Genomic DNA, 24,682 nt, shown 5'->3' with positions numbered 1-24,682 from the left:
TGTGTGTGTGTGTGTGTGTGTGTGTGTGTGTGTGTGTGTGTGTGTGTTGGAGGGTACATGTGTCAGGGTGAGTCCAGGGAAGGTCAGAGGACAACTTTAGAGAGTTAGTTCTCTCCTTTCACCATTTTAGTATGATCTGAAGATTGAACTCAGGATGCCAAACGTGTGTGGCAAGTGTCTTTAACCCTCTGAGCCACCTCATCAGCCCTGTTTCTGGGTGTTTGAAAAAGGATATCACACTGTAATACTGACTGGCCTCAAATGCATGGCAAGTCTCTGGCAATGGTCTTCTACAGTACTAGGATTACAGGCATAAGCAACCGCAACCCACTGAGTCTGTGTGTTTTTCATAGGATCTAGCACATTTAGCTGTTTCTGTGTGGACTGTAAATTCTCTTGGAAAAAACTACATTTTAGCCATCTTTATATTTCCTACAACATGTAGTAATTCACTAAATAAATGAAAACACTCTAAATTTGTACTCTAACTAGCTGGGGTGTACCTAACATGCTTTTAAATTGTATTTCCTGCTCATTATAGAGGACATGAGGGATATGTATCAGATACAGACATATGGAACTCACAGTGTAGCTGGGAGAAAACTCACACTCACAAAAAAGTCACTAAGCACACAATGCGACAATAATAAGAAATAACAAACCATGTGATTATCCCAAAAATGTCCTAGAAGACCAAAAGGGTGGACTAGAACGGAAGGAAAAGGCTTCTCAAGCAAGGCAAAGTGCATATGAACTGGAAGGAAGCAGACATTACAGTCAGGAGACAGAGGAAGAGCGAAAGGACAAAGCCTGGGAATTGAACAGTGAGCTCAGATGGATGAACATCAGAAGACGCTTGTAAGAAATCAAGTCTAAAAAGTACACTGAAGCAGAGGCTCAAGAGCCTCGGGTCAATTAAGAAACCACTCAGCTTTCCTAACCTCTCACCCCAGATGCAAGGCCTTTACTTCAGGAGTCTACTAGCACAATGGAAGCTGTCTACAACATCTCAGACCTATACTTACTTCAGACGTTCATTTCAATTACCTTAGTCTCAGGACCGTTAACAAGCAAATCTGAAACTAAGGGTCGGCAGCCTTTCCACGTTCCATTTGAGACCCTCAATCACTGTGATAGTTAGAACAGGTAAGAGCTGGGGCTGCTGGCATCAGGCTAATTCAGGAAGGAAGAGTCCTGAGCATCAGTGCTGATGCTCAGAAGGTGACTTCAGGGAAGATTATCATCTAGAACTCTTGAGATGACACTCTCCCAAGGACTAGTACAGCTGTGAAGACTAGCTGCGGCTGAGCACAGGAGACCATGTCCTGCCTTTCTACTACTAGGCACAGGGAGGTGGACTAAGAGAGAGATTCTGCAGCTTACCCTTTTTTTAAAAAAATTATTTATTTATTTATTTATTTATTTTATTATGTACATGAGTACACTGTAGCTGTCTTCAGACACAGCAGAAGAGGACATCGGATCCCAGATGGTTGTGAGCCACCATGTGGTTGCTGGGAATTGAACTCCGGACCTCTGGAAGAGCAGTCAGTGCTCTTAACCACTGAGCCATCTCTCCAGCCTTGCAGCTTAGCTTCATTTGATGCATTTTTTTGTATCTTAAGTGTTCCCTCCAGTCTGTGAGATGAAAACCTTAATATGCGGCCTCTGTGTTTTCAAGTATGGTAGCCTCCAGCAACACATGGTTTTTGATTGTGTTTTGTTTTGTTGAGATAGGGTCTCACAGTGAAGCCCTGGATGGCTTAGAACTTACCATGGACATCAGACTGACCTAGAACTCATACAGATCTGCCTACTTCAGCCACACCTAACCTACTTTTCTCTTTATTAGCTTTGCCATGTCCTCTCTGTATATAAGTGTGCAGATGCATGTGGAAACCAGAAGAGAGCATGACACACCCTAGATGTGGAAGAAGCTGGAGACCAAACTCCAGCCCTCTGTATGAACAACAAGAGTTCTTAACCTTGGAACCCTGTCTCCAGGCACTCCATGTTAAATTTAATGCTTCAGTCACATTCAAATGTACAATTAACGACAACAACTTCAATCATCACACACAGGGCAGACAGTCCTATTGGACACTACCATTCCACAACTTCCTCCACCCACGGGTACTCTTCATGCCAAAGACTCAGTCTCATTTCAAGTGACTGCCTGAGTGGCAGGAGAGATGGCTCAGCAATTACAAGCACGTATTGCTCTCACAGAGGCAGCCACAACTACCTACAATTCCAGTTGCAGAAGCTTCTTCACCCTCTTCTGATTGTCTGACATACATATGTGCAAAATGCTTATACACGTAAAGATCAGTAAAAAAATTTTAAGGATGTCTACCTGAGCCCAACATAGTAGTGTAAGTCTTTAGTCCCAGCACTGAGGAGGCAGAGGCAGGCAGTTTTCTGAGTTTGAGGCCAGTCTGGTCTACAGAATGAGTTCCTGGACAGCCAGGGTTAACACAGAGAAACTCTATCTCAAAAAAATAATAAAATAAACAAAAAAGTGAGCGAGTGAGGAAATGTTAAGTACTTCACAAATAATGTTTCAATCATTTTTTTTCCTGAGACCAAATCTTAAGTACCTGAGGCTGGCCTAAAACTTGACATGTAGCCAAAGATGACCTTGAACTTGGGTCCTGTGGCCTCTTCCTAACCAGTCCTGAGATTACAAGCATGCACTACCATGCAGTTTCTGTGATGCTGAGGATTGAGCCCAGGGCTTCATGCACACTATGTAAGCACTCTAGTCACCGAGCTACATCTTCTATCTTTCAAAATATTTTAAACTCCATTTTCCAGAAGTAATTTATCCCAGAACTTTGAGGAGGCTGAGGCAAAAGGAATACAAATTCAAAATCAGCCTGAGCTGAACCCACTTGAAAAAAAAAAAAAAAAGCCAGGTAGTGGTGATGCATACCTTTAATCCCAGCACTTGGGAGGCAGAGGCAGGTGGATTTCTGAGTTCGAGGCCAGCCTGGTCTACTGAGTGAGTTCCAGGACAGCCAGGGCTACACAGAGAAAATAACAACAACAAACAAGCAAACAAACAAAGACACAAGCGTGAAGCAACCTTACTGGTGGTCCAAGAGAATTGTGATGTGGGTCTACAATACCACCAGTTGTTTCCAAACCTTGGATCAAAATGTCTCAAAGTTACATGGATGTGCAGCTACTAAACAAAACAAAATGTATCCGAGGCCTGCAGAGAGAGTCCAACAGTTCCAAAAATTAATGGCTATGTCACAATAATAAACAACACCTCCCCACATGAAAGATCTTGTGTGGATGTGTATACACTTCTAAATATACTTTTCATTAGTCACATCCAAGGAGGCAGCTCAGACCTGTGATGCCAGAAATTGACAGAGGAAAGTAAGAGGACAGCTGTAAGCTCTAGGCCACCCAGGGCTACACAGTGAAACTCTGTTTCAAAACGCCAAAAGGAGAAGAAGAGCCCTTTCCAAGACAAAAAGGTCACACTGCTGTATAGCCTTGCTTTCCAAACAATACCAGTGTGTTTGCTGGTGTCTGTCTGTCTGTCTGTCTGTTTGTGTCGTCTGTATCTGTGTGTATATGTGTCATATGTGTCTGTATGTACACATGCATATTATATGTGTGTGCATAACCCAAGTTTTGCATTTATAACACTGAATGATGCCTTATAGTTATTCTTCTCAAGCCAAGAACTATCTGTAAAGTGTTTATCTTTAGAACTTACATCAGCTCTGAAAAGTTAAAAATAGCTACCGTTTTGCTTGTACTCTTAAAAGGAAGAAGCAGGAGGATCATCTAGTCCCAAGTGCCAGGAGCACCGGGAGCAGGACCCGGGGACTGTTCACTGCACAATCCCTTCTTTTTTATTTTTTTTTTTTTTTGGTTTTTCGAGACAGGGTTTCTCTGCATAGTCCTGGCTGTCCTGGAACTCACTCTGTAGACCAGGCTGGCCTCGAACTCAGAAATCCGCCTGTCTCTGCCTCCCAAGTGCTGGGATTAAAGGCGTGCGCCACCACCGCCCGGCTGCACAATCCCTTCTTATTCCCTCCTTCTCTTTAAAGGGTTCACACTTCCTCCCACAGACAGGAAGGTGTATTGCTCAATGTCAACACTAAAGAAACTGTTCTGCTGTCCTGTGTAATCACTGAACTATCTGGAGAGACAAGAGCAGGCCTGAAACTTTTTAAGCTAGATTAATATCATAAACTTAAAATTTAACTCAGATCTGATCTAGAACCTAAGGGCAAAGAAGCAAGATTTTTATTTCAAAGATGCAGACAACCTTAGAGGACCTGTCCTCAGGTTAAAAAGAAAAAAATGTGCTTTGTATGTCTTAAGGTATTAGCTTTGCTGCCAGTTATGATTCCAGAAAGTAAGATATTCTTCTATTCCAAAAAGTGTTCATTTTCTATGAAGTCATGGTTTGGTCCACATTGGTCTTTTGTGTGTGTGTATGTGTTTGGGGGTGGGGTGTTTTATTTTGATTTCTTTGTTTGCTTGGTTTTAAATATTTCTTTTTGTTATTGTGTGTGTGTGTGTGTGTGTGTGTGTGTGTGTGTGTATTGTGTGTGAACATGAATATAGGTGCCTTCAGAGATCACAGGTATCAGATCTTCATAGAACTGGTGTTATAGGCAGTTTTGAGCAGGAACCAAACTCAGATCCTTATAAGAGCAGAACCAAGAAGAGTATCACTAAGTGCCATAATAGCTCTTAACCACTAAGTTGTCTCTATAGTCCCTTGTTTGCTTTAAGAAAAAAAATCATTACATTTTTTTTTTATTGCGGGCACATTGGGGTTAGTCTGGTGCTACTATGCATTCAAATACTAAATACTGGTATTTGCCCAGTAACTGCGCTAAAGCTAAATAAATAAACCATAGTCTGGGTCTCATTCATTTGGACGCTAATGGAGATAGAAGTACCCCAATAATCTACAGGGCACATGTACCATGTTTGGAAGTCAGAGAATTACTTGCCAAAGTCGGCTTGCTCTTGCCACCATGCGGGTTCTAACTCAGGTAGTCAACTTTGGCAGAAAGCACCTTTACCTGCTGAGCCATCACTGAGACAAGGTATGCTATGGCCTAAGCCACCTTGGGACTTCTGGCAATCCATCTGCCTCAACCTCCCAAAGGTGCTGGGACCCCAAGTGTAGACAATCACTCCAGCTTTGGTGTACACAGTATCAGATATATAGTTTCAGCTTCAATATCTAGACAACAACAATATCTAGAGAAGCCTTCCAAACATGAGAACAGTGCCACAATGGTTAGCTATCACCAGTTTGAAGAATTTAAGGTCTCCACTTCCCTTAGGTACAACCTCTCTCACTAAACTTCGAACAGAAAATCACATAAAACTGGTCTTCTACTTGAGCTTTCAGTTCAACACCCCACCTGTCTCCAAATAGAGGGCGTATGCTTACTGTGAGCTCCTCTTAACAGGCAAGCACCTAAAACCTTCCTCCTAAAAGTCAAAGTAGGAATACTCGGGGCTGGAGAGCTGGCTCAGCAGTTAAAGCACTCAACTGCTTTGGCAGGGGACCTGGGTTTGGTTCCCAGACCCACATGGTGGCTCACAATGGTTTGTAACTCCAGCTCCAAAGAATCCAACTCCTTCTTCTTCTTTTTCGGGCACCCACATGCATGTGGTGTGTAAATACTCACTGCAGGCTTATGCACATACACATACAGAATAAACGTTTAAGAGAGAATATTCAAAACATGCAGATAAAGAAAACATTTCTTGTAGTAGCAGAAAATAATGGGTGAGTTAGGAGAGTGTTTTATCTTAAGGGCCATAACCATGCTAGGCAAGTACTATGCCTACATTCCCAACCCAAATATTTAGACCTTAAAAACAAAAACAAAACAAAACTATGGAACTCCAATAACTACCATGTCTCAAAGTTTGGAGGAAAGCTGAGTTTCACCCAACACTTTATGCAAAGCACAAAACGCTGTCACTGTTCTAGCTGCCAGGAAACCCCACGTCAAGGCACCTCTGGGGCTGCTTCCTTCTGCTGAGACCTGTCACCACACAATCCGATCTTAACAACCACTCAAGGAGATCTATGTTCAGAACCTAAAGCCAGTTCTAGTCTCCCTACTTTCTGTAAGATACATAGATATCTTTATCATGGGGGAAAAAAAAGTTAATCTAGGGGCTGGAATGATGGCAGCAGGACACTGGCTGCTCTTGCAGAGGGCCTGGGTTCAGAGGACCTAGGTTCAGTTCCCAGCACCCACGTGGTTGTAACTCTAGTTTCAAGCATGTAAGACCTTTTCTTCTGACCTCCATGGGCATAAGGCACACATTTTAAAATACTCTTTTTTTGTTTTGTTTGTTTTGTTTGTTTTGATTTGTTTTGTTTTTGAGAACGGGTTTCTCTGTGTAGCCCTGGCTGTCCTGGAACTCACTCTGTATGTAGACCAGGCTGGCCTCGAACTCAGAAATCCACCTGCCTCTGCCTCCCAAGTGCTGGGATTAAAGGCGTGTGCCACCACCACCCGGCTAGAATATTCCTTTAAAAAAAATAATCGAAAGTGATTAAATATTGTCCCTGGTAAAACTTCACCTCTAATTGGTAATTTCAGGGTTTCTGCTTACTCGCTTCCTGTTTTTAATGGTCTCACATAACCCTGCACTTGGTATGTAGCTAAAGCTGGTCTGGAACACCTCATCCTTCTTATCTGATCCTTCCCACATACTGGAAGGTGTAATTTTAAATTTCTGTAATTCGTGTGTATAAGTTATCTCATTCCTAAAATTTGCATGTTTAAGAAAACAGGGACATGTGACTGGGAAAAATAAGGGAGTGCTGCAAAAGCAGTCCATCAGACATGGTGGCACATACTCATACGCTCAGCACTGAGGACACTGAGATAGGAGTATACAAGTTCAGGTCCAGCCTGGGCTACAGCTCCTATTTCAAAACACAAAACCACCATGCAGGGCTTCACACACACACACACACACACACACTAGCAAAACATAGTGGCACAAGCCTATAATACAAGCACTTAGGGAACAAAAACAGAAAAATCATGAGTTCAAAGTCAGCCTAGGATATATATCAAATTCAAAGCCAGCCAAGACTATGAGACCCTGTCTCAAAATCAAAAACAGAATTACTTAAAAGAAGGCTCTTAATTTCCCCACTTAGAGTCAAACATTCAAGATTCCCAGACTTAGTTCCTACACTTTACTTTCATGTTTTATTTGTTTTTTGAGACAGTGTCTTTCAATTGTATAGTTCTGGCTGTTCTGGATCTTGATCAGAGATCAACCTGCCTCTCAAGTGATCGAATTTAAGGCATGCACTATCACATTCAGTTCCTACTTTACTTAAATAAAATATAGGAGATGTTATCAAATGTTTGTTTCTGGCATCCAGGAACATAAAATTCTTATATAGTGCTAGTGATTGAGCCCAGAACCTTAAGTGGGAAAGGCGGGCATTGTACCACAGAGACACTTGCTCAAACCTCATGACACGTTTGTTTGCTGACAGAACAAGGAAAGAGGTGGATGTCTGTAATCCCAGCACTGGAGAGGGAATGGCTCAAGTTTGGGGCCAGACTGAACTACCTATGGAATTGCAAGGCAGCCAGAGTAAGAAAATCATATGTTAATGTTCAGTGACTTCCCTCTGCATGACCTCACCCTGGCTCTCACAGCCACAGCTGTGAAACAAAACCGAGCGCTGACAACTCAACTGGGACCTGTCTGAACTTCAGTGTGGATCATAAGTCATTCATCCTCCCTATGATTAGATCTAACCATTCCAAGTCATTTTTGTCTGGTGCTACAGACATATTTTCACAGAACTAAAAATGTTATGTGTATCTGTGAAGACATTTGACAGCAAATTACGTAACAGAGCACTGACAACCTGCACAGCCACTCAGAGCAAAAACACACTGCTGCTCCTCTTCAGAGCAGTCTGCTTTTCACTCTCCTGCCGAGGACAGCCACAGTGATTTTCTTACCATTATATAATTCTTCAAATTGTGTAATTTAAATATATAAATATAAAAAAAACAGAGATATTAGTGTCTACATTTCATCTACAGAACTGCAGAAAATTCAACTCGAATCAGCTAACAGAGGACAAACTTGGTACCTCATGGTGTCTATGGAATCAGGCCAGGCCTCAGCTTACATCTTCCCAGAAGCTAAGCAGCATTTTGAACCATCTGGCTGTGAGGTCACGATGGTGACCTCACAAGTGGGAATTCTGATGTTGGTCTGCCTCTCCAGCCTCACCACTTTAAAGAGGAAAAAAAGAGAAGGTTCCAGTCTCCTGAACATGGAGCTGATGCCAGGATATGTACTTTGTATCAAGACAGCCTCTTCCCACCAGACAGCAGTGTCTTCCTCTGTGAGGAAGCAACACAGGTGAGCACAGAGAAAGAGAGAGACACTACATACATACACACAGAAACACAGAGAGAGAGACCCCACACACACATACACAGAGAAAGAGAGGCACCACACATATACATACACAGAGAGAGACCCCACACATACATATACAGAGAGAGAGAGAGAGAGCACACACACACATACACAGAGAGAGACCACACACACACATACACAGAGAAAGAGAGGCACCACACACACATCACAAACACACACACAGACATACCACACACACACACACACACCCCTAACAGCTCAATACCAATAACATAAGGACACATCCTTACAGTTTGCATGTTGTTATTTTGGTTCAGCTACAGTCACGGTTTTCTTTTGTGTCCTGAAAGCCTGGGCTACAGGGTAGAATTCTGAAAAAAAGTAAATTTCAAGCTTAGAGTAACTGCTACCCTTTCTCTGTCACTCTGGCACACTGAAAAGCCACCAGCCTTAATACTCCCTGTTTACCAAGCAAGTCGAGGAAAGATTAAAGTGTGGAAGGAGTTCATTTTTAAAATGTCAAAAGTTCCTGCGGCCTCACTGCAGCTCTGGGATATCAGATCTCACTGGAAGAAAGCAAATGGTCAGCTGCTTGCTGTGTTCCCTTCTTCTAACGTTTAGGGCTTACAATCAAGTGTAGAGGTAATACATATATTTCCCTTATTGTTTTATCATTTTTTCCTAAGGGTTTCGTCTGGAACTCTCTATACTTTGTATCATAGGCTGTCCTCACTCACACCTTCCTTCCAGACTCCGGGGATTGTAGGCATGAGCCGTTGCACCCCATTCAAACTGTATTTATTTTATTCTTGCAGCACAGAGTGAGTCTAGGACTCATGTGTAAGAAGCAAACACAACCACTGAACTAAACTCCCAGTTCTGAAATTTAGTTTTTTTTCCTCTTGTTCTCTCTTTCTCACTAAGGACTCATGCAACAGGGCTGGAAAGAGGGCTATATAATAGTTAACAGCATTGGCAGGTCTTCCAGAGGACCCAGGTTCAATTCCCAGCACCCATATGGCGACTCACGACCATCTTTAACTCCAGTCGCATGGGATCCAATATCATCCTCTGGCCTCTGCATTCACATATGTGGTACACAGGCATATACATGCAGGAAAAACACTAATTAAAATAAAAATAAATAACTCTTCTTTTAAAAGATCAGGACTAGCCAGGCAGTGGTGGCGCACACCTTTAATCCCAGCACTTAGGAGGCAGAGGCAGGCAGATTTCTGAGTTCAAGGCCAGCCTGGTCTACACAGTGAGTTCCAGGACAGCCCGGGCTATAAAGAGAAACCCTGTCTCGAAAAACCAAAAATAAATAAATAAATAAATAAATAAATAAATAAAAGGTCAGGACTGGCTTCAAACTTCCTGTGTGTCTAAGGATGGCCGTAAACTTCTGATCCCCTCAGCTCAGTCTCCTGAGTGCTAGAACTGTAGATGTGCACCACCACCGCCGCGCTCCATTTACTCTTTTTTTTTTGGTTTTTCGAGACAGGGTTTCTCTGTGTAGCCCTGGCTGTCCTGGAACTCACTCTGTAGACCAGGCTGGCCTCGAACTCAGAGATCCGCCTGCCTCTGCCTCCCAAGTGCTGGGATTAAAGGTGTGAGCCACCACCGCCTGGCTTACTATTTTCTTTTAGATGTATTTTAGGTGTATTTTGCCTTTGTGTGTGTATGTGCTCCACACGCACCTCATGCCAGGTGCCTGAGGAGGTAAGAAGAGGACATCAGAATCCCTGGAACTAAAAGCCAGACTTCTACAGGTTGACCTCTCTCCTCCAAACATGTGCCTAGCATGTGCATGAGCATGTAAAAATAGTGCAGCCAATTACATTTAGCATTTCTCTCATACTACTTTGAAATCAGCTGTGAACTTAACGTTTACAACACATCCCAATTTGCTATGTTTCAAATGCTCAAAAGACTCATGTGGGCCATGCCCAGGACATGACTGAAGGCAAAGCCTGATCAGTGGGCATGCGTGAGCCAGCACCTGGCCTGTCCATTCACAAGGCCTATCTCACTTCCTCCTCCTCCCTGGAGTCAGAACACATTTCCCAACTTCCCTGTGAATTTACTCAACCATATGACTAAGTTCTATCCAACAAAATCAAAGAGGGAAGGAAGCAACATGCCATTTCTAGGCCTGGTCCACAACCAATTGCCACAATCTCTGTCCCTCTAATGGCCTGAAAGAGATGAGCCCAGCACCCTGGAAGCACCGGGTAGTGATGGCAGACAGTGGGACAGGAGAGACCAGCCTCTTTGAATGACTGCTCTCCACTCTCTTACCAGTGCATCTGTCCTGAATTGGGGAGTGTTCCCCATGATGTATGAGCACCACATAAACTGGGTGTTGCAGCACACGCCTATAATTCCAGCACTTGATGGGAAGAAGAGGTAGAGGCAGGAAAATCAGTTTAGGTCATCCCCAGCTACACAGCATGTTCAAGACCAGGCTGGGATACATATATAGTGAGAGCTGTCTAAACAAGTAAAAACTAAAAGAAAGGGGAGGCAGAGGGGGGGAAAATTGAGTTGAATAGCACAAAACTATAAAAGTATTCTATTTTCAATAAAGCAAAAAAGGCCATTTTACTGGCAAGAGCAAAGTATATGTAAAAGAAACCTTGCGACCTTGATTGCCAACACGGATAATGGGTTGCTCTCTGCTCAAGTTGGGGGATGGTACTATTCCCTCTACTTTCCTGTCTGAAATTTCTCATGATTAAAAGGTTTTATCATATAATCTATTTTAGAAAAATCAATTTCCCTCATTAGGGTGTGACTTGATACCATAAAAATGGGGTTAAGAAATTTACAATTCATCAAAACAGTTCTCCAAAGAAGAATGAAGTAACTTATGCTCAAATTTAAAACAAACAAACAAAAAAAAACAATTTTTCTTGAATTTTTTCTGATTTATTTTATAATATATATGGTGTTTTGCCTGCATGTATGTAGGTATGTACACCATGTGTGTGCTTGATGCCTAAGAAAGTCAAAAGAGGGTGTCAGATTCCCTGGGAATAGAGTCACATATGGTCACAAGTTGCCATGTGGGTGCCGGGAACTGAACCCAGGTCCTCTGCAAGAGCAACAAGGGCTTTAACCTCAGCCCATCTCACCGGCTCCACCCAAAAGAATAACTTTTCTTTTGAAACAGCACCCTCCTATGTAGTTCAGGCTAGCCTTGAATTCACAAGCACCACCACACCCAGATGCACCACCACACCCAGATGCACCACCACACCCAGATGCACCACCACACCCAAGCTGAGGATCAAACGAGGCTCTGAGATGCTAGGCAAGCACTCTACCAGTCAGACCGCATCCCTAGCCTCAAACTCTCATTTGTAAAATGCCATGCCTCAAACTAGGCATGGGTGGCTCATGCCTGTAATCCCAGTACACAGGAGGCTAAAACAGGAGGATCAGGAGTTCAAAGACAGACTTAGTTAAATACTAAAATTTAAAAAAAAAGAATAATAAATAAATAAGTAAATAAATAATGCATGAATCACCATGCTAGGCTCGTAATTTTAGCCGGGCAGTGGTGGCACACGCCTTTAATCCCAGCACTTGGGAGGCAGAGGCAGGTGGATTTCTGAGTTCGAGGCCAGCCTGGTCTACAGAGTGAAACCCTGTCTCGAAAAAAAAAAAAAAAAAAAAAAAAAACTAAATTCAAGGCAAACTTGGGGTACTAGAAGGCCTGTCCTAGAAACAAAACAAAAAACCCAAAGTCTTGACTCAATAAGGAAAGAAAGAAAGAGAGAGAGAGAGAGAGGAGAGAGAACGAACAAATGAACAGCTGGACTGGGAAATGAGACACGTGGTTTCTGTCTCAGCTAACCGACCTAGGATAATTTATCTAACCCTTACCAGACATCAGCATTTTCACTTACTATCCTAAGGCTACTGATCAATATTCATTCTAATTCCACCCTTTTGGGGTTCTACCAATCGTTTAAATTTCAGATCCCGGAAAGGGAAAGGGAACGGGAAAGGGAAAGGATTTGAAAGTAAAAGGAAAGTGATTTCTGCTCTATCTTTGCCAAAGTAACACTCTGGCATTGGAGTGGGAATATCTCTTCTGTCCTGCTGTAGTTGCTGACACTGCCTGAGCAGCCGGCGTGAACTACTCTCAGCAAACCATACTCTACAGTTCAGCTCAGACACTTCGCAAGCTACTTTTCCCATCTGTAAACTGAAAACACCTCTTTACTCTAAACCAGAGACTTCTGGTGGAAGGCAAAGGACAGTTAAGAAATTTGCTATGAATTTTACCTGCTAAGAAAGGGAATTTAAAATGCAGCTTCCAGAAACAGGCTAGTGTAGAAGTGGGAATCTCAACCTGAGCCCAGCTGTGAGCAAACAGCAGTAACAGGACTCAGTCCCTTACCTGGAGACAGCTGCAGTCTGAAGACTCTGTCCTAAGTGATGACACTACCTGAGGCTCTGGGAGTGCCCAAGTGAGTCTAGCTGGTGAAAGTCCTGCTGGTGATTCTCAAGACAAGGCTGACAGGAAAAGTCAGACTCTGATCTACTACCATCTCCCTAGTCCGAGGCAGTCCACTCACAGCTTAGTCCTGTCCCCCAAGTCATGGTTATGTAAGTGTGGTTACATGGTTATGCTGTGTCACTTGCTGTCCCCCGCCCCCAATACAGAAGAGGCAATGTAACCTGAGCTGCTAGGCCACGGCCACTGAAAACACTGAGACAACACTGAGTTGCTTCCCACATGCCTGGCATCTCACAGAAGAGAGGCAGTTTACTCCATTTTTTCTTCTTTCAGCTTTGTTCACTCATATTGGAAAGACAGAACTGAAAGGCACTGGTATGGCTTCTTTAGCTCCTGAATGATTAACAACGGTCAAGTATTTCAGTTTCTGGGCAGGCTGTCAAAACTCAATCAACAGGGGCATAGGTCTGCTGGGGTCAACTTAACCATGTCACTTCCTAGCTGAATAGAGCTGGATCCCATGGGTCAGCTCTATTGAGGGTCAGGCCTGTCTCCCATACAGGATCCTTTACATACCCTACCCACCCTCTACTGCAACACAAAGGCTTCTGGGAGGTGGAGTGTATTGACTCTAAAAGAACAGAGGGAGGGACTGGAGAGATGGCTGAGGAATTAAAGGGTTAAAGAGTACATATTGCTGTTTCAGAGAATTTGAGTTCAATTTCCTGTACTCTGTCAGGCAACCAACTGCCTATAACGCTAGCTCCAGGGGATCTGATGGCTCAGGCCACTGAAAGGACCTGCACTCAATACAAAGAATTTTTTAAAAAATAGAAACAAAAAGGGCTACGTGTGGTGGCACACACCTCTAATCCCAGCACAAAGGCAAAGGCGACACAGACATCAGTGAGTTCAAGGCCAGTCCAGCCTATGGAGGGAGTCCAGGACAGCCAGAGCTATGTAGAGAGACCTTATCTCAGAAAAATAAAAAACAAAATAAAAATACAAGGTGTGACAGGCCAACAGTAATTGTCTCTCCTGAGTATTCTCTAGCCCAGTCCTTCCTTTTCTGAGCTGCAGGGGCCACTGGGCAGCACTCTGCTTGCTCAGTGACAAACCACAGTCCCAGTCTGGCCTGCATTGCAGTCAGTGACTAAGTTGCTCACAGTCATGAAGATTTGACTTGTCCTGCTTCCAGACAATTTTATTTCGTCCATAACAGATTCTCAAACTAAAGCATCAAGCAGAACTGTATCTTGCCTCATGAGCCACTGATGAAGATGGTGAGCTTGGTTTCTGAACCCTGGAGCCTCTTCCTAAAATTAGCCCAATGAAGCTATGACCAGACTATTCAATTACTACCTCCTGTGAGTGGTATTTGAACTGGCTGTAAGTTTTTTTTTTTTTTTTTATCAGACATTTTTTTTTTTAAGATTTATTTATTTATTTTAAGTATATGAGTACACTGTAGCTGTCTTCAGACACACCAGAAGAGGGCATCCAATCTCATTATGGGTGGTTGTGAGCCACCATGTGGTTGCTGGGATTTGAACTCAGGACCTCTGGAAGAGCAGTCAGTGCTCTTAACCGCTGAGCCATCTCTCCAGCCCCTGGCTGTAAGTCTTAAATCAGATAATTACATCTGTTGACACTGCTGTACTTTCTAGAATATCACTGTCCTACAGCAAGACAAATAAGTAATTCTGGATTCTCTAGTAACCAGATTATTTAAATTAAAAAATAAAACAAACTTCATGTTCAGGCACGGTGATTTACACCTTTAATCTCAGGCAGACACAGGCAGATCTCTTTGAATTCAAGGCCAGCTTGGTCTACCGAGCAAGTTCTACAACAGCCAAGACTGCAAAGTTTTAAAAAGAAACACATAAATTTCATTTTTTAGCCCAATAATCTAAGCAATTATTTCAAAGCAGAATCGAGGACCAACAAGACGGGCTCAGTGAATAAAAGCGCTTGCCACCAACCCTAAGAACTTGAATTGGATGCCCAAAACTCACACAATAAAAGGAGAAAAAACAGACTTCTACAGGTTGACCTCTCACCTCCGCACATGTGCCTAACATGTGCATGAGCAAATAAAAAAAAAAAGTGCAGCCAATTACAATTATCATTCTTCTCATACTATTTCTTTGAAAGCAACTGTGAACTTAGGCAACACATCCCAATTTGCTATGTTTCAAATGCTTAAAAGACTCACATGGGCCATGCCCAGATACACACCTGTATCACAGGAACGTGGGAAGCCGAGGCCAGCCAGGGGATTACTTAATCACTGGAGTCCATGGCTAGCCTAGCAACACAGCAAGACTTCATCTCAAAAAAAAAAAAAAAAAGAAAAGAAAAAGAAAGAAAATATATGGCCAAGAATAAGATCTGGTTTTTGTCTACAGATAGGCAATCTTTCCCACTCTGTATGAGGAATGCAAAACTGAGTAATTTACTTGTTTCTTAAGACAAAAAAAAAAAAAAAGAAAGAAAGAAAGAAAGAAAGAAAGAAAGAAAGAAAGAAAACCCGACACCCACAGTAAGAGGAACTTTGAATCTCCATCTGACAGGTGATACATAATGCATAAGGAAGCCCTGATGGAAGCAAGGCACTGCCCAGTAAGTGTCACCTCAGCACTTAGAGTTTGAAAACACTCACAAAATCTCAAACCAAGAGACAGAGTAAATTACAAATAAAAAATGTATTAAGTATCTCTCAAGATAAAAGGAAGAAATCTGAGAGAGAGAGAGAGAGAGAGAGAGAGAGAGAGGCAGAACTCAAGCAAACAAAGCAGCAGGAGGCAGCATTTTAGGTTCAGAGAGAGGAGTAAGCACAGACCTCTGGAAGGACTACACTACTAGATCATTTTTCTATCTGCCTAATCAGGAAACCATGCAGAGTCAAGGATGTGCTATCACAATGTGCCCAGGGTGGTGCCACATATCTGTGATCCCAACACTTAGAACACTGCGGCAGGAAGATCCAATATGAGGCCCACCTTGTCTAAAAGTATGAGACAGTCTCAAATAAAAGAGACTTCAATGCCGCAGAAGAAACTATAGATCAGCGGGGCAGTGCTGGTGTACACCTTTAATCCTAGCACTTGAGAGGCAAAAGCAGGCAGATGTCAGGGTTCAAGGCCAGCCTGGTCTACATGGTGAGTTCAGGGACAGCCAGGGCTATATAGACAATCTCTGTCTCAAAAAAAAAAGAAAGAAAGAGAGAGAAAAGAAAGAAACTATAGAAGAAAAAGGTAAAAGAACATGGTCAAAGTATCCATTACTCCTATCTTACTAATCTGCTCCCTCACTACCCCATCACTCAAAGATTGCCTTTGACTTCATAACTATAATTTTGCTACTGTTAAGAATTGTAATGTAGAAGCCGGGCGGTGGTGGCTCACGCCTTTAATCCCAGCACTTGGGAGGCAGAGGCAGGCGGATTTCTGAGTTCGAGGCCAGCATGGTCTACAGAGTGAGTTCCAGGACAGCCAGGACTATGCAGAGAAACCCTGTCTCGAAAAACCAAAAAAAAAAAAAAAGAATTGTAATGTAGCCGGGCGGTGGTGGCACACAACTTTAATCCCAGCACTTGGGAGGCAGAGGCAGGCGGATTTCTGAGTTCGAGAGTTCGAGGCTAGCCTGGTCTACAGAGTGAGTTCCAGGACAGCCAGGGCTACACAGAGAAACCCTGTCTCAAAAAACAAAAAAAAAAACAAAAAACAAAAAAAACAAACAAATGAAAAAGAATTGTAATGTAAATATCTGTGTTTCCTGCAGTCTTAGGTGACCCCTGTGAAAGGGCCATTCAACCACCACCCCTCAATGGAATTGCCAAGCACAGGTTGAGAACCACTGACCTAGAGACTCCTAGACTTCCAAACGGAGACAGAATGATCCTCCCTGTGCACACTTAGGCAGAAAAGCAATGACATAACAGCGTGACTGGCCACTGTTTGTCACAGACACATTTTTGTGGCCCAGAATGCAAAACCACAAGATACATAGAGAGCAGAATCTACACGAGGTAAAGTATCTGGAGAGGGACTTCAGCCACTGAGAACCATAATGAGTGACAAGCCACCTTAAGCCACCATTTACTCTGTCCTCTTAGAAGCTTGCTCCTTCAAGAAGAGAAAATATGTGGTGTCACTGAACACAATTAAAGCGCACTCCATAAAAGAGCCACTGTTTCAAACCAATGTAATAACCAGTGACACTGAACAAGGAGAAAGTGATGCTGGGTACTAAAGCCTGGACTTCAGCGGCAACTTAGGTGTGCTGAGGATCACAGAATAACATCTTAAATGTGGGTAGGATGGTCCTGATAGGAGAGAGAAATCACACATTTCTGTTCCCTTTTTTAAAACTACTTTAAAGATTTATTCACTTTACTTTATGTGCATGAGTGTTTTTCCTGAATGTGTATGTGCACTAAATGCCAGCCTAGTGCCTGCAGAGTCAGAAGAGGGTGTTGGAGCCCCTGAAACTGGATTGATGGATGGTTGTAAGCTATCATGTGAGTACTGGGAACTGAACCTGGATCCTCTGCAAGAACAGCAAGTACTGGTAACCATGGAGCCATCTCTCCAGCCCTCACAGTTCAGCAGTTTATTTCTAGCAGAGCATTCCAAAACTCAGTGTTTAAAAAAAAAAGATTAGCCTGGGCATGAGAGCACGTACTGATCGTCCCAGTACTTAGGAAGCAGAGGTAGGATTATGAACTCGAAAAATGTTTTTATTAGCTGCAATGGTCTGAATAAGAATGGCCCCATAGGAAAAAAAAAAAAAGGCCGGGCAGTGGCGGTGCACGCCTTTAATCCCAGCACTTGGGAGGCAGAGGCAGGCGGATTTCTGAGTTCAAGGCCAGCCTGGTCTACAGAGTGAGTTCCAGGACAGCCAGGGCTACACAGAGAAACCCTGTCTTGAAAAACCAAAAAAAAAAAAAGGAATGGCCCCATAGGCTCATAGATTTGAATATTTGGTCCCTAGTCAGTGGAATTCTTTGAGAAGGACTAGGCCTTGTTGAAGGCAGGCTTCGACATTTCAAAAGACTTGGGCCATAGCCTTTCTCTCTTTTGACTGTTTGTGTGTCAAGATGCTGTATCCCATTTGTGGGTCAAGATGTCTCCTATTTATGGATCTAGACGTGGATCAAGTAGCTCTTAGCTGCTCCTGCCACATGCCTTTGCTCATCCACTGTGGATTCTAACCCTCTGAAACCACAGACACTAAATCAAATGCTTTCTTTTATAAGTTGCCTTGATCATGGTGTCTTATCACAGCAATAGAAGACATGGGAATATATTGGTTATATAATAGGTTCATTGTGATTTATGCATGCATAAAATATTTAACATTTATTTATTTGTTTCTTTTATTTTTTTACTTATTAGGATAGGTAGAAATGCCTGAGTGAGAGGACAACTTGCAGGAATTGGTTCTTCCACCTACAATATGGATCTGGGGGACTGAATTCAGGTTGCTAGGTTTGGCAATAAATCTTTTTACCCTTTAAGCCTTCTTGCCAAACCCCACATAATTTGATCACATATGTATTTTGATCACAGTCATGCATCTCCAATACCCTCCCTTGTTCCCCAACTACTAGTCTCCCTTCTCCTTTCGTGTGTGTGTGTATGTGTGTGTGTGTGTGTGTGTGTGTTTTCCAACGAGTTTCATTAGTGTTGCTTACAGGAGTATTGGCCAGGGACAAGGTATTACAGGTTAAAGGGTTAAGAGTTAAGAGACATGGGCACCTTACCAGTAGTTATACAACTGAAAAAAATGTCTTTCATGAGATTTCCCTTCCCCAGTCACTATTAATCCACAGGAGTAGATAAGATCTCAAGGGCCCCTCCCAGATCCAAGACAAGATCTCTTGCTCTACCTAGAGCTCATTGATTTGGCTAGACTAGCTAGCCAGCAATCCTCAAGGATTCTCTTTTCTCCAAGTCCCTATTACTGGGATTACAGATGGGTGCCACCATGCCTGGATTTATTTATTTGTTTTGTTTGTTTGTTTGAGGTAGGGTCTCTCTTTATAGCCCTGGCTGTCTTATAACTCTGTAGACCAGGATAACCTCAGACCCACAGAGATCCACTAACCACTCCTGGTCTTATTTTCACATGGATCCTGAGTATCCAAACCCAAGTTCAGATCAACATGCTTATGCAAACTCATTATTGGCTGAACCACCTAAATAGCCTGGGAGCCAGCTTAAAACAAAATTAATATGAGTGTGTGTGTGTGTGTGTGTGTGTGTGTGCACGCGCGCGCATGTGTGTATGTGTGTATGTGTTGTGTGCATATGTGTATGTGTTGTGTGCCTGTGGTGTACCTTTGTGGGTGCACACACATAAGTGTGTGGGTACATGTACCTACCTATACATGAGTGTGCAGAGAAGCCAAACCAGGTTATCAAAGGTCTTTGTCTTTTGCTCTCTGTTTTAACTGCCTTGAGACACTGTCTCTCACAAAACTAGAAGTCTGCTGTTTCCTGTAGGCTGGCTAGCCAGCTGGCTCTTGGAATTCATTCGTCTTCACCCCATTGCTGGAGTCAGGGGCCTGTGCAGCCATGCCTGGCTTTTTTGTATTTGAGCTCAGGTCTTTGCTTGCAGAACAAGTGCTCTTACCCACTGAGCCATCTCCCCAGACTCTGGGGAAAACCGCCCTACAGACTTGCCTCCAGGCAATCTGACAGAGGCATTTTCTCCACTGAGGGTTCCCCTTTCCAGATGGCCTTAGCCTGTGTCAAGTTGACAAAAAAAAAAAAAAAAAAACCAGGACACTGACATAAGGCTGCAGACCTAGCTACTCCTGCTGATTCTTCTCTACTTACGTAATTAGGAATATTTATACAATCTCTAAGCATTTTTTTTTAAAGACAGGGTCTCACTAGACCTAGCTGAAACTCACAGAGATCCACCTGCTTCTGCTTCCTGAGTCCCAAGATTAAAGGCTTATACCATCACACGTGGCCCTCTGATCCTTTTTTAAAAGTCCTGACTCAGTCTAGGGAAGTAGCCCAGTGGTAGCTGGAGTGCTTGCCTAGAACAAGTAATGCCCCAGGTTCCATCTCCAGTACTGGAAAAAGAAAAGAGAATGAATGAAAGAGACAGACTCAAGCAGTCTTAAAATTAGCAAGTTGAAAAGTAAGAGTCAGGAACAAAAGATGACAGTAAACACAGCAATCACTACTCAAATGATCAATGTGAAGAAGCCCGCTTAGACACTCCAGGACCAAAGCAAGCCAGTGAGAGTCAGAAAATTAATTGGCTCCTTAATTCCAAAGATGTTACAAGGGAGACTTGCTTCCAGTTTCTAACTGACCAAGCCTTTACAGAGCAATCTGTAAAATCAACCTGTCAGCATTAAGTGTTGGTCTGAGAGTATCGTACAATAAGACACTGACAGTGAAGAGAAAGGTTTACAGCATCTTTTTGGAAAAGCCAGAAGTTGACAATATCCTCTGAAAAATTAAGTCACACTTGAAAATTACATAGTTTGAAAATTTAGCATGTATGACACAGTATAGAGTACAAATTGTACTCAGTGGTTTTTTAAAGGGAGGGGAAAGAGAGAGACAGAGAGAGTGCAACCAACCCGGGCAGAGGGCTGCATCACTAGCCAGTGTTTATTTAAAGAGGAATTCTGAGTGAGTTCTGATGCAACTGCCCAAGATTATGAATATCTGCGGGGCTCAGTGGAATGTGGACTTCTGTTCTTATGACTTAAATACACGGAACAAACCAGCTCCCAAACACAGAAAGCTACATGATGGCAGCTACTTTATTCATTTACACAGTGTTCTACAAAATTCAGATGGTTTTGTTACTCTGATATATGTCACTGCTTAGAAACAGATCTTTAAGGAGACTAAAATTACCAGCTCTGGCGAGTATCTCCCAGAAGAACTGAATAGGTCAGCAGCAGCCAACTATACTAATGTGTACAAGGGAACAATATGCTTAATATAGCAACATAAAATTTGAGGCTCAGAAGAGGCCTTAGTGATCTAGTTCACCTAACTCACTGAGGAAACTGACTCTAAACATGTAATCACTTGTTACTAACAGTCTGTGACTAAACTCCAGTCTCTAGATAGACTCCTGACCCTGAAGCATTCGAACACATTTCTGATCTGTTATGAAGAGCAGGGAGATGAGAAGAGTCGTTTCAGGTGCATTAAAACTGTCTTCCTTTCCAATCTTCACAGAGAAATAAAAGAAGGCACACTGCAGCTGCTCCTTCACGGAGCACATGGCCCATACTCAAAGCAAAAGCACCGCACCTGCTCAGAACAAGAAAGCGGCACAGACAACTCAGAAAAATCAAGAACACCCTCACTCTGGCTTTGTGATCCACTCTTTTAAAGGGGTTCTTGGTTTTACTTTGCAAATGTGTAACTGTTACACCTGCTGTGGGTCCTGAGAGCCAATGGGCAATGGAAAAATGATATTTCCATATTGATAATACTGAAGAATGCAGATTTCAAAAGACACCATCAGTCTACTAAATGCATTACACACCCGCCACTGACTGGAGCAGTCAGCCTAGATGCTGTCACTGGAGACTAGGAATTGGTTTGATTTGGATTATAAGCCCCAACTTCAGTGTTAGTCAGTCACACATGTAGCTAACCTTCACTGCAGACGCACAGCAAGTTCTACCAGAACTTAGAAAACTCCCCCTTTAATTAAACTGTGAGAAAGAAGCGTGGGGAGCGTACCAAAGGGCCTGAAAGTTGGCAAGGCACAAGTTCTGACAGGAGGAGCACAAGTTGCTCTCCCATGTGGAACATTTAGGTCCTTGTAAATCCCAAGTTCCCCACTGACAACTGCTCATTAAAACATGCCCTTTCAGTCACCAACGTCACTCCTACTCAAAACTAACTTTGTAAACACGGCGGGGAAAGGTTTAACTTCTCAAACCAGGATGCATCATTGTCTCCTAGTGCTACTTAAATGACAGAATCATAACACTGCTAGTCAAAGGCCATGGGAGAAGAGAGGAGCTAGAGCTAGCTCTAGCCCTTACGGAGCTTACACCCAGTCTCCATGTACTCTACACGGCCACTATCAAGCAACTGTGATCCACATCTTATAGACGAGAGAACTGAGCTCCAAAGCCTTGTACAAACTCTTCCACAAAATAAAAGAGCTGGAGTTGTTGGTCACGAAAAGAATGGAGCTGGGCATGGTAGCACACACACCTAGGACTCCAGACCTCAGCAGATCACCAGTGCAAAGATGTCCTTGGTGATAATACTGAGGCTCTACCTAAGAGATGGGAGTGCTGAACAAGTGGCTCACACTCTTAAGAGCATTACTGTTCTTCCAGAAGCCCCAAGTTTGGTTCCCAGCACCCTCAGACAGCTCACAAACCACCTGTAATTCCAGCGTGGGTACGTGCACACACACACACAGACAACTCTCACACAGACACAAGGATACTCATAAAAACACACACATAAATGAAAAAAATAAAAAAGCCAAATGTGATGGTGCACTCGAGGCAAGTGGATCTCTGTGAGTTCAAGGCTATATAGCAAGTTCCAAGCCAGCCAAGGCTATGCAATGAGACCCTGCCTCAAAAAACAAAAAAAGAGAAGAGTTCGAGGCCAGTTGGTCTACAAAGTGAGTTCCAGGACAGCCAGGGCTACACAGAGAAACCCTTGTCTTGACCCCCCCCCCCCAAAAAAAAATAGAAATTAAAAAAAAAGAGAGAGAGCTATTGCTGTGTATAATGGTGCATGTCTATAATCTCAGTTCTCAAGAGGTGATCACTGCAAGTCTGAGGCCAGCCAGGTCAACACAGTAAGTTCTAGGCTAGCCAAGACTACATAGGAAGACCTATCCTCCTGGGGGGGGGGGGGGGGAAGAAAAAAGAAAATGACTAAATTCAGGTTGGAGAGATGGCTCAGTGGTTAAGAGCACTGACTGCTCTTCCAGAGGTCCTGAGTTCAATTCCCAGCAACCACATGATGGTTCACAACCATCTGTAATGGAATTTGATGCCCTCTTCTGGTGTGTCTAAAGACAACTACAGTGTACTCATATAAATAAATCTTTAAAAAAAAAAAAGATTAAATTCTTGCTTTTAACCTGCCTTACATGTACAGGTATGTTTCTCTAGTGCAGGGTTTGAACCTGTTTTTTCTCTACTTGTTATCTGGGCTAATCCGTCTCATAGCAGATGCTTGATAAATACCTGGTGAATATATGAATTTAATAATAGGTGACAGGCCAAATGCGATGGCACATGCCTGAAATTCCAGCACTAAAGTGGCAGAGGCAATCTGGTTTACATACCAAGCTCCGGGCCAGCTAAGGATATATAATAAGATTCTGTTTCAAAGCGAAACAAACCAGAAATAAGGTTGAGGGAATACCTCAGTAGAAATAAGGCTAAGAGGATATCTCAGTAATGCTTTTGCTACATAAGAAGAAGGACCCAAGCTCAGTCCCCAGAATCAATATTTAAAAACAAATAAAAAGAAAACATGGGCACTGGGGTCCAATGACCCACACTTGTAATCTCAGAGCTGGAGAAACTGAGGTAGGTAGATTCTCAAGTCTCCTTGACTAGACAGCCTAAAACACTTGGTGAGGTCAAGGCTAGTCAGAGCCCCTATTTCAAAAAAAAAAGTGAAGGAGAGTTACATTTGAGGAACACCAAGATTGATACCTCTCCCTCCCTCTCTCCCTCTCTCCCTCCCTCTCTCCCTCCCTCCCTCCCTCCCTCCCTCTTTCTCTCCCCACTCTAAGTCTCTAAGTAAGAAGTTGTTTTAAGCAGGGGCGGGCTAGAGAGATGGCTCGGTGTTTAAGGGCACTAGCTGCTCTTCGGAGGGCCCGGACTTGATTCTACACTCACCTGGCAACTCCACAACCACCGGTATCTCCAGTTACAGGGACCCGACCCCTACTTCTGGCCTCTACAGTCACCACGAACGTACATGGTACACACATACAAACATAAACACTCATACACATAAATAATAAAAACAAATCTTTTACTAAATAAAATACAGAACAACAACAGAAACAAACTGTTCGAGGCTGGAGAGATGGTCCAGAAATAAAGAGTGCACATTTTCCATGCAGAGAGGCTGAGTTTGGTTCCAAACACCCATGCTGAGTGACTCACCACCACCTAAAACTCTTAGCTTGACCAGATCCAATATTCTCCAATGGCCTCTGCAGGCATTGCTCTTACACACACAAATTCATACCTGGACACACGTGCGCACACACATACACACATTTTTTTTTTTTTTTGGTTTTTCGAGACAGGGTTTCTCTGTGTAGCCCTGGCTGTCACATACACACATTTTTAAGTCTTAAAAAGTCTTCAAGGGGCTGGGCATGTAGCTCAGCAGTAGAGTACTTGCCTAACTACAAGGTCCTGGATTCAGTCTCTAGTCACACACACACTTTCAGCCTTTAACTGAATCTGTAGATCTGACCTAAAAAAAACAAAACAGGACTCTTCAACTGACTGCTGTAACCAATAAAGGCTGTTCACATTATTTTTTGGTTTGGTTTGGTTTTGGTTTTGGTTTTTCAAAACAGGGTTTCTCTGTATAGTCCAGGCTGTCCTGGAACTTGCTTTGTAGATCAGGCTGGCCTCAAGCTCAGAGATCCACCTGCCTCTGCCTCCCAAGTGCCGGGATTAAAGGTATGCACTACCACTGATCAACCTTTCTCCTGTCTCTGTCTGTCTCTCTCTCTCTCTCTCTCTCTCTCTCTCTCTCTCTCTCTCTCTCT

The 24,682-nt window shown here is 43.1% G+C and overlaps 1 protein-coding gene across 4 annotated transcripts in view; it reads right to left on the bottom strand.

Annotated features, from left to right (window-relative positions):
• The window catches only part of Clip1 (CAP-Gly domain containing linker protein 1), a 106,484-nt gene that overhangs the window by 75,974 nt on the left and 5,828 nt on the right, over positions 1 to 24,682 (bottom strand). The window contains exon 1 of one of the 4 annotated variants that reach the window (XM_028765874.1): positions 12,848 to 12,969. The exons of the other annotated variants lie outside the window; for them this stretch is intronic. The gene's annotated coding sequence lies outside the window, so the exon portion shown is untranslated. Of the gene's footprint in view, positions 1 to 12,847; positions 12,970 to 24,682 lie in introns of those variants that run through there. 4 annotated transcript variants of the gene reach the window in all.

This window comes from Grammomys surdaster, unplaced genomic scaffold, assembly GCF_004785775.1.
Source record: "Grammomys surdaster isolate TR1022 unplaced genomic scaffold, NIH_TR_1.0 166, whole genome shotgun sequence".
Taxonomy (NCBI): domain Eukaryota; kingdom Metazoa; phylum Chordata; class Mammalia; order Rodentia; family Muridae; genus Grammomys; species Grammomys surdaster.
Note: the sequence above shows the minus strand (reverse complement) of the source record. Positions and strands in the feature narration are given on the sequence as shown.